The sequence below is a fragment of the Salminus brasiliensis genome, chromosome 25, assembly GCF_030463535.1.
Source record: "Salminus brasiliensis chromosome 25, fSalBra1.hap2, whole genome shotgun sequence".
NCBI lineage: Eukaryota > Metazoa > Chordata > Actinopteri > Characiformes > Bryconidae > Salminus > Salminus brasiliensis.
In genome coordinates this window covers 24,256,194-24,265,214 of record NC_132902.1, presented here as the reverse complement: position 1 = coordinate 24,265,214, position 9,021 = coordinate 24,256,194, and the positions used below count along the sequence as shown (strand labels likewise).

The 9,021-nt window shown below is 41.2% G+C and overlaps 1 protein-coding gene across 5 annotated transcripts in view; it reads right to left on the bottom strand.

The window, feature by feature from the left end:
• apba2b (amyloid beta (A4) precursor protein-binding, family A, member 2b) overlaps positions 1-1,518 on the bottom strand; it is a 154,251-nt gene extending 152,733 nt beyond the window's left edge. For all 5 annotated transcript variants that reach the window (XM_072670963.1, XM_072670966.1, XM_072670967.1 and 2 more), the window contains exon 1: positions 1,382-1,518. The gene's annotated coding sequence lies outside the window, so the exon portion shown is untranslated. The remainder of the gene's footprint in view (positions 1-1,381) is intronic.
• Positions 1,519-9,021: the final 7,503 nt, after the last annotated feature.

Here is a 9,021-nt window from a genome sequence, read left to right as displayed (position 1 = left end):
GTCCCAGTTTCTCGCTCTTTTTCTCTCTCTCCTTTCCCCACTTTTCTGTGTTTAACTCCTGACGGACAGGTCAGATCTGTACGGTGCACGCGTCATTCCCACTATCCAGAAAGGCACAGAAGGGTTGCAGCTCCACCCTCAAATGGAAGGTGCGGTCCGTACGCCATCCTCGCCCCACTGGTTTCCGTTTCTCGTCTTCCCACAAGACAGAAACGGTGCTGCGTTCAGTACTGAGTGCGTTTCAGCGGTCAGCGTGTGGCTGATCTGCTGCTGTTGTAATACATCAACACCCATGATGGGTCCATGATGGGAGAGGAGCCGTTACTCCTCACACAGGAACAACTCCAAACACTGCGGCTGCGGTGATTTACTCATTCATTGGAAAGCAGTTTACTGCAGTTTAAGGGCTGTATCACTCTTAGAGGGACTGTTTAACTCTTTAAAACCAGAAGCCTGAGTGTTTATTTGGACTTTGTGAACAAACATTTTATAAAAAAAATAAAAAAAAAACACTTTGCATATATGGCTTTTATTACGTATAATATTTGATACATCAGGATTTTTTTAACAAATAAAAAATACAGAACATAAAACTGTATTTTTTGAGTGTGTGGCGTGCACAGATAATATTCTATATGAATCTATATGAAACTAATCTCTATTCTATATGTTATTATTATATAGTGTTATAATTACATACTATATATAATTACAAATTCTACTATATAATAAATGTAATTAAATACATTAATTTAATATAAAAACATTTTATATTAATATTTTACATTATTATATAATCATTATTATTAAAATATATGTATAATATAAACTTTATAATATATTTTGTGCTTAGTACTAATTAATAGCTACTTTACATAATGACTTGTTATCACACTGATGTTCTGGAGATCTTATTTATAAAGAATTATTTTAAAAAAATATATGTTATATATTATATTTTTAAAAACATTAATAAATTATTATTATTATTATTATTATATAGATTAGAAGGGTTAATAAGGGCAAGTAGCACTCACAGCATCCCACCAGTACAACGTGCAGCATCTCCATAGCCTTTCAATAGGAAGTAACATGAAAACAACCACAACTCAGCAAATTCAAGCTAAATTAAATATTTACAGCTTTTTTATTTATTTTAAAGCAATTAAAAAGAGGTCAAATCCCAGAACAGCTCCCAGAACAGCAACTCTAACACACAGAGGTCTTGGCTTTGGGTGGATGGCTAATTCACACGCTCAGTACAGGACTAAGCGTGTGTCTGTTTGAGATGCTGATGGATGAAATAAACCCTCTGTAATCACACTGTACATTTCCATTAAGGCCAAAACCACGACACAGGGTCACTGAGGGGGAGCAGTACCTGTATAAACGCCGCTGCTGCTGGAAATCTTCGGATAAACCCCTCCGTGTTGTCCGCGGAGGAGGACACCAACACCAACACCAACACCGCCGCTCCTGCACCTCCTGCTGCTGCTGCTGCTGCTGCTCCCCTACGAGATGCTCTGAGAAGAGTGCGTTCTCCCCTCTACCCGTATTCCGGACGGCCACGCCCTCCCTGCGCTACGATTGGCTAGCTGTAGTTCGTTTATGCAAAACACTCCGCTGTAGCAGACCGCTTCGTGGGCGGGGCTACAGTGCTCCAGAACGCGCAGCGATTGCACGGCTAGCCAACCGCAATATGGGAGGGGCGTGGCTTGGCGGAAAACGGGTGGGGGAAGTCAATAATAACCACCATGAGCCCCGGAATCTGGAGAATTCATAGAGCGGCCCTGGAACATGAATAAGAGAGCGATGTATAAGGTGTGACCTGTAACCGTAATATTTTTTTAATAGACAGTGTACTTAATAATAATATTTGAGCATAAATAATTAAAAAAGTCATAATTACACTTAATTTGCCTTTTTAAAACACTTCACTACACTAGAATTAACTTAAAATGAAACAGGCTGTTTGTCACTGTGTTTTTAAGACTGGTACAGTTAAAAAAAAATGTTATTCGCAAAAAACACATGTTTTATACAAAATATAGACACAAAATAAATAAAAGAAGCCATTGAAGAAGCCATAATATTTAATATTAGATATATTCATTATGAATACTGTCAATTCCTACCGCCAAAAAAAGTAGTTCCACACTCAGGGTTTAGCTATTTAGCTAGTGGAGGTTGGTTAACTACCCAGTCTGAGACAACTGCTGATACAGTACAGCTCATATTTTGTGGTACGGATAGAGACGCAGAACTGTCCAAACATCAACAAGTAAGATAAGATAAGATAAGATAAGATAGTCCTTTATTAGTCCCGCAGTGGGGAAATTCACAGTGTAACAGCAGAAAGGGATAGCAGGACACTCAGTTACAAAAATTTAGATAAATAATTTACACTATGTACACAATATAAATAAGAATTAAAAAAAGCAATAAACAATTCAGCCAGAGACGTAGTCTGCTAATAAATAAGGGCAGAGTAAATAAGGATAAATAAGTATATATATATATATATATTATATATATATATAAAGTATAAATATATAAATATAATAAGGAGAGCGACCACCGGCCCAAATAGGAACAGGAGTTCTCATAACGTTCAGCATGGCGACTGTTTACAGATAAAGTCCCGCCCCTCGACACAGAGAGCCAATCAGATTGCTGGTTATGCCCGAACCGGCTTGACGCGATGCGAAGATTTGCGCAAGCGCAGTAGCCAGAACGAGAAAATCAGGGATTTGTGCATTCTGAACGCTACAAAATATTTAATAATTAAGATTTTTAAGATTAAGTATTAAGATTAAGAATAATTAAGATGTTATCAGTGATTTAAAACATGTTTTAAAATGTTTTTTGGGTGTTTTGGTGTTTCCCCATTCATAGAGATGGGAGCCTGGCTGCAGGGCGGCGTTGGAAAGAGGGCCACCAAGTAAACAGTGTCTTGTCTCTATAAGTGGTTTGGTTCAGCTCAGCCGTTTTAACCGCGTCACTGAAGCGATTTTAGTTTAGTTTTTTTTAGATTAGATTTTTAGTTTTAGCTGGAAAAGCAGAAAAAAGTTGGAACGCTTCTCAACCAATCAGATTGTGAGGTCGGAGGTAACTGTTGAATAATTCATAGTTCCATATATGGACTGCAGAGGTTTGCAATGGACTGCAAATTTGAATGAAGTTAAGAAGGTAATAACTTTAAGATTAAAGTTTAATAATCATAAATAAGGTCTAAAAAATAGGGTTTATTCATGCTGATTTACTAAAAAGCATAAAGTAGGTTTTCAATAGTTTTAAAGCAAATAAATTTGCTTATATAAATTTTATTTTGTATATTTGATATCAGAATTTTTTTAAACAAATAAAACAAAAATAATTAAATTGTATTTTAAATTCTGATTTCAGAAAGTAACATATTTAAAATAATTATAATAGCTATATATAATTTTTAATAATATATTTATAATAATAATATACCTTATAAATATAATATACATTATAACTATATACTTTCTGTTGTATTATAAATATAATATGCAAAAAATTTAATCTTATTTGTATAATTATTATTATTTAAATAATTAAGGTTTGTGCTTTTATATATTAACAAACTAAAGATTGGTGACAGTCTGAGTCCAGTGTTTGTTAGCACCATTAGCCTTCTGTTGTAAACTGAAGAAGTGCACGCCTGATACTAAACATTTCATGGCTGGCTGATTGCATCTTGGGTCAGTGAATAAACATGGTCATGTGATTTGTCACCAAACGTCTCCTTTAACGTGAGCTCTGGACGTGGTGTTTTACGCTCTTGTTATTCATCTCTTCTCATTAGTCTGAGAGTTCGGCGGGGAGTGAGAGAGCGAGGGAGAGGGAGGGATGGGGGAGTGTGTTGGGGTGATACGAGACACACAGCCTGCAGTTTCTATTCTGTTCACATCTATTATTAATCAGTAAATTAACGAGGCTCAACGCAGCAGTGTGGTTGGCTTCCTCCAGAAATCTTGCATTTAATTACCATTTCTACTGCTTGTCAAAAGCAGCAGCGACGGACTCGTGATTAGGCCTCATCTAAAAGTTGAATCCCATTAGTCTTCATCTTTAATAACTAACACGCACCAGCCAGTGAAGGTGAGGGGTGATGGAGTTCTTTAGACCCAAATGCAGAAAAACGAAATCTAAATAAGTGCCCTCAGTGCAGAGGCCGCTGGTTGTATGCTCCGCGAATGCTCCACGAATGCATCCCTCACTGTGCCTCAGTCAGTGATCACAGGCACTAAATGGCATTACATAACCAACACAGAGATTTACTCCATCTTGTCATCCAGCACATCATCTTTTCCCCCTACTGGCAGGAGCGCACTGAGAACATTAGGCGACATGACCCAGGATGAACACGCATCCAGGCCCATTAGACTGAGCCCTGTTACGTTATTAGATCCGTTATCTAATGGAAACGTATGCGTCGAGTGTGTGTGTGTGCTCATCCATATTAACGCACACTAGTGAACTAGTCTAGATATGACTACATGTCCAAATATATACGTCCTGATAAATGCATTCAGCCATTTGCAGTTGGTTGCACCCATTGCTGACAGATGTGCAAATGCATACACATGCAGCTTGTCTAGTCCCGTAAAAAAGAAGTACTGCCAATAGAATAGGACTCTCTGGAGCAGATACATGAACATGAACCTGCCAGGCGTGGGCTAGAGGGGTATAAAGCCCCCCAGCATTGAGGAGCTGTGGAGCAGTGGAAGAGCTGTGTTCTCTGGAATGATGGTGGTGGAGCTCCATCCAGTACTTTTACAATGAGTTGGGGATGAGATTTGGTGATGAGATGGGGTGGTGATCATCATCATCCAACATCCTGACCTCACTAACCATCTTGTCGCTGAATGCAATCAAATCCTCACAGCAATGCTCCTCCAAAATCTAGTAGAACGTCTTCATCTCTGGACAGTAGAGACAGTTACTCCAGCAAAACCAGGAGAACACCGGAGAGGAACCAAGATTCAGAAGGGGAGAACCTCACTAAAGGTATGAGGAAGAACACCTAAGAGGAACCAAGATTCAGAAGGGGAGAACCTCACTAAAGGTATGAGGAAGAACACATGAGAGGAACCAAGATTTAGAAGGGGAGAACACCTAAGAGGAACCAAGATTCAGAATGGGAGAACCTCACTAAAGGTATGAGGAAGAACACCTGAGAGGAACCAAGATTCAGAAGGGGAGAACCTCACTAAAGTTATGAGGAAGAACACATGAGAGGAACCAAGATTTAGAAAGGGAGAACACCTGAGAGAAACCAAGATTTAAACGGGGAGAACCTCACTAAAAGTATTAGGAAGAATCCCTGAGAGGAACCAAGATTGAGAAGGGGAGAACCTAACTAAAGGTATGAGGAAGAATCCCTGAGAGGAACCAAGATTGAGAAGGGGAGAACCTAACTAAAGGTATGAGGAAGAACACCTGAGAGGAACCAAGATTCAGAATGGGAGAACCTCACTAAAGGTATGAGGAAGAACACCTAAGAGGAACCAAGATTTAGAAAGGGAGAACACCTGAGAGGAACCAAGATTTAAACAGGGAGAACCTCACTAAAGGTATGAGGAAGAACACCTGAGAGGAACCAAGATTCAGAAGGGGAGAACCTAATTAAAGGTATGAGGAAGAACTCTTGAGAGGAACCAAGATTCAGAAGGGGAGAACCTCACTAAAGGTATCAGGAAGAACTCCTTAGAGGAACCAAGATTTAAAATGACAAAACATTGATAGGTACTTAGATCCTTAAGACACAAAAAGAGCAAGAGGAGGAAAACCCTGAGAGGAACCAAGACTCAAATTGAGAACCTCATAAAGAGCACGAGAAACAAACAGAATGGAACCAAGAACACAAAACTAGAACCAAACTAGAACCATTGATAGGAACCCAGATCCCCAAGACAAAAATCTCTTAAGAGCATAAGGAGAAAAACCCTGAGAGGAACCAAGACTTGAGACTTCATAAGAATCTCATGAAGAGCATGAGGAGAAAGAACCACAGAGAGGGCCCAATAATTAAAAGGAGAACCTTATTAGGAGCATGAGCCATACAAGAGAAGCAGGTTTGGGAGCAGCTCAGCATCATCTTCAGCAGAGCGACGCCCCCTGTAGGGAGCTTACGTGCCTTACCCAAGGTCACAACCAGGAGAACCAAGCCAGTCCTGGGATTTGAACCCATGACCTTGTGGCAGCAGATTGGTTTCTACTACCAATAAGCCTCTGGGCATAGAGGGTCAGGTGACGATCAAAGCATAGTGGTGCTGGAACACAGCCAGACTGTCCGCATTTCCCATTTAAATGCAAAACAAGAATCAACTTTTCTGAAGTTTAAAAGTAATTCGGTCTCACAACACGGCTTCCGAGGGAAGTGCGGACGCTGTGGCGCAATTTGCCAGCTGCAGTGCAAAAGGAGTTATTACTGATAGGCATCAGCAGGGACAGGAAGCAATCAACACATTGGAGAAGCAGTATTTACGGAAACAGCGTGACTAATAAGATTAGGACGTGGTGTGGGCATTTCTGCACGTTACATAGCTCCAGTCTTTTATTCACGCCACTTTATACGGTTTAAATGAGGAAAATCCTATCTCGCAGCACCACAGCAATCAAAACAGCCCGTAACGCTACAGATAATGCTGGACAGGCCGCGAGAAAATCTGTGCAATTAAGCCGACTGCCCCTGGGATAGGAGAAACAACCTCATTACTGTCCGACAACTATTCTTGCTGAAGGATGAATCCAGTTAGGATTTCTTTCAGCAATACGACAAGCGTAGCTCCGAGCTCCAGCTCGGGCCTGTTTGACTTTAGCCCTTGTTATTCTACATACTCTTCTTACTTTATAATCAGCAGATAATATCTGCTTCTCTAATAAAGCTCTAACAGGAAAAATACACTGTGTACTATATGGACAAAAGTATTGGGACACCTCCTTATTGACTGTTTTCCAACACTAAGGGTATTAATAAGTGCCGGTCCTGCTTTTGTTGGAGTAGCTGTCTCTACTGTCCAGGAAGGAAGGCTATCTACTAGATTTTGGAGAAGCATTGCTGTGAGGATTTGATTGCATTCAGTGACAAGAGTGTTTGTTACTGAGGTCAAGATCCCACCTCATCCCAAAAGTATTGGATGGAGCTCCACCATCCATCATTCCAGAGAACCCACAGTTACTCCACTTTATACCCCTCTAGCCCACACCTGGCATTATTAGGCAGCATGGTGCCAATAGATTCATGTTGATCTGCGTTTGAGTGTCCTATTCTATTGGCAGTGCTTCTTCTCTACAGGGGCTAGACAAGGTGTGTGTGTGTATGTGCACATCTGTGTCAGCAGTGGTGGCTCAGCGGTTAGAGCGCCAGGCTATTGATAACAGGGTTGTGGGTTCCATACCCGGACTCGGCAAGCTGCCACTGTTGGGAACTTGAGCATGGCCCTTTACCCTCTCTGCTCCCCGGGTGCTGGAGTTGGCTGCCCACCGCTCTGGGTATGTGACAAATACATGCACCTTCACCTTTTTGTTTTTTACCAATGGGTGCAGCCTAAAGTAGCTGAATGCATTCATTAAAAGGGGTGTCCACAAACATTTGGACATTTTACCAATCACAAAATTTACTAAGTGCTCATTTAGCTCATTGTATTTTGTACCAGTGATTGTTTTAAGGAGCACGTCTTACCACATGAATCCAAGAAATTACACATCAAACCCTGCACAATGCGTCCAAGATGCACTAACTGGAATATCAATAGTGCAGGGATTTCGAGAGTTACTGAAAGGGTCTTAGAGTGTCTGAGCAAGAATTTCAGAGAATTTCTTCTTTCTCCGGCTGCCAAAAGAAGCGAAATGTCAAAGACGGCTTAAAGCTGCAAAACAGGCCCTTTTTATTCCAATAACGGAGACGACAAAGTAGCAAACTTCAGACGGGACCGCAGAGACCACACAGAGAGGAAACTGGCAGCCCACAAACATCAGCTCTAATCTCCCTCCTCCAGCTGTGTCCAAAAGGAAGCGGATTTAGGCGCGAGACGCAGACGGATAGACAGCGCAGGGATGGAGATGGTCCAAGTTCTTGCCCATTAATACGCTCATTTGCTGGAGAGACGAGCTAACGTCTGTCCACAGCAGGAAGGGAAGGCTTTCACCTTTCGTAAAAAAAAAATACTCTTCTGCCTACTCAACATTGTCAGAAGTGAATACTGTAATTAACCATGTGTGGAACAAAGTACGCGCTGAATCCCATCACTGGAACGGCTACATTACCATATTATTAAACATACATGGAATATATACTAAGTGTTGAAAAAGTCATTGATAATTAGATTAGAAAGATTAGAGAAGTGGACTGATGGTTGCTGGTTCCATGCCCTGGACTGGCAATAGGTGTAGTAGGCTGGACGTTTGCCAGTTCCATCTTGAGACTAGGTTACCAGTATTATCCCCTGGACCAGCAATAAGTGGAGGAGCAGCTTGGGACTGGAAGGTTGCTTGTTCTGTCTTTGGACTGGAAATGTTACTGGTTCTATTCCCTGCAACAGCAAAGTGTGGGAGAAGCTTGGGACCAGAAGGTTGCCAGTTCAATTCCCTGCACTGGCATGAAGTAAGGGTGGGGAAACGGCCTGGGACTGCAAGGTTACTTGTTCGATTTTCAGACTGGAAGGTTACTGGTTCTGTCCCTGTAACGGCAATAAGTGTGGGAGAAGCTTGGGACCAGAAGGTCACCGGTTCAATTCCCTGCACAGTCAGGAAGTGGGTAAACAGCTTGGGACTGGAAGGTTGCTTGTTCTATCTTCAAAATGGAAGGTTGGCGGTTCTGTCAACTGGAATTGTTCCTCCCTCGACATTAACAGCTGAGGTCCCTATAGCAAGTAACTTGGTGCCTAATTGCTTCCTTGGCATTTTGGGAGAGTGTATGCTCACTATTTCTAGTCACTAGCGTGAGTGTGTGTTCATTGCTATGGATGAAATGGGTCAAATGCAGAGGCT